The sequence below is a fragment of the Otolemur garnettii genome, unplaced genomic scaffold (assembly GCF_000181295.1).
Source record: "Otolemur garnettii isolate 467f Iridium unplaced genomic scaffold, OtoGar3 scaffold00425, whole genome shotgun sequence".
NCBI classification, from domain to species: domain Eukaryota; kingdom Metazoa; phylum Chordata; class Mammalia; order Primates; family Galagidae; genus Otolemur; species Otolemur garnettii.
In genome coordinates, this window is record NW_003852820.1 from 24,580 (window position 1) to 26,120 (window position 1,541).

General features: G+C 42.9%; 1 protein-coding gene across 1 annotated transcript in view; it reads left to right on the top strand.

Annotated features, from left to right (window-relative positions):
- Positions 1-1,541, top strand: part of MED18 (mediator complex subunit 18) — an 8,902-nt gene that overhangs the window by 1,055 nt on the left and 6,306 nt on the right. The window lies entirely within an intron of this gene.

Genomic DNA, 1,541 nt, shown 5'->3' on the forward strand with positions numbered 1-1,541 from the left:
TGTTCTCATGTTTCTCCTATTTTTTGTTTTTGTTTTTTAGCTATACCTTCTTTATATTTCTAATGGTTGCTATAGTATGAATCTCACGAATCTTTAACTTATCAAAATCTACTTAATATTGTACTATTTCTTTTTTTTTTTCCAGTTTTTTTTTGGCTGGGACTGGGTTTGAACCTGCCACCTCTGGCATGTGGGGCCGGTGCTCAACTCGTTTGAGCCATAGGCCCTGTGCAGGTTTTTTGGGCGGGGGTTTTGGGTTTTTTTTGAGACAGAGTCTCACTATGTTGCCTCAGTAGAGTGCTGTGGCGTCACAGTTCATAGCAACCTCAAACTCTTGGGCTTAATCCATTCTGTTGCCTCAGCCTCCCAAGTAGCTGGGACTACCGGCACCCGCCACAACAGCTGGGTGTTTTTTGGGTGTAGTTGTCATTTTGTTTGGCAGGCCCAGGCTGGGTTCAAACCCACCAGCTTCAATATATGTAACTGGCACCCTAGCTGCTAAGCTGCAAGTGCTGACCCCTACTGTTTCTGATTTTGACTATGTTAGAGTCCTCTTATGAGTGGAATAATGCAGCATTTGTCCTTTTGTGACTGGTTTATTTCAGTTAGCATAATGTCTTCAGGGTTAATCCATGTTAAAATATGAGACAAAATCACCATCTTTTAAAAGGCTACAATAGTGGGCAGCACCTGTGGCTCAGTGGGTAGGGCGCCAGCCCCATATACTGAGGGTGGCGGGTTCAAACCCGGCCCTGGCCAAACTGCAACAAAAAAATAGCCAAGTGTTGTGGCAGGCACCTGTAGTCCCAGCTACTCGGGAGGCTGAGGCAAGATAATCGCCTAAGCCCAGGAGTTGGAGATTGCTGTGAGCTGTGACGCCATGGCACTCTACCGAGGACAATAAAGTGAGACTCTGTCTCTACCGAAAAAAAAAAAAAAGGCTACAATAATATTGCATTGTATGTCTCTCTCACATTTTCTTTATTCATTCATTGATGGACATTTGGGTTGCTTCCACCTCCTGGTTGTTGTGAATAGTGCTAATGTCAACATGGGTGTGCAAATATCTCTTTGAAATCCTGTTTTGAATTTTCACTATGTACCCAGAAGTGAGATTATTGGACTGTATGGTAATTCTATTTTTAATTAATTATTTATTTATTTATTTTGCAGTTTTGGGCCAGGGCTGGGTTTGAACCTACCACCTCCAGCATATGGGGCCGGCATCCTACTCCTTTGAGCCACAGGCGCCACCCTCTATTTCTAATTTTTTACTCCCCTCCATATATTGTTTTCCATAGTGGCTGCACATTTTATGTTTCCACCAACTGTGCACAGTGTTCCATTTTCTCCATATTCTTGCCAATACTTGTTTTCAGGGTTTGTTTTTTCATTTTTTTCTTTTTTTTTTTATTATTGTTGTTGAGACAGAGTCTTATTTTTTCACTGAGGTTAGAGTGCAGTGTTGTCACAGGGCTCACTGGAACTTCAAACTCCTGGGCTCAGGCCATGCTCCTGCCTCAGACGACCAAGTAGTTGGG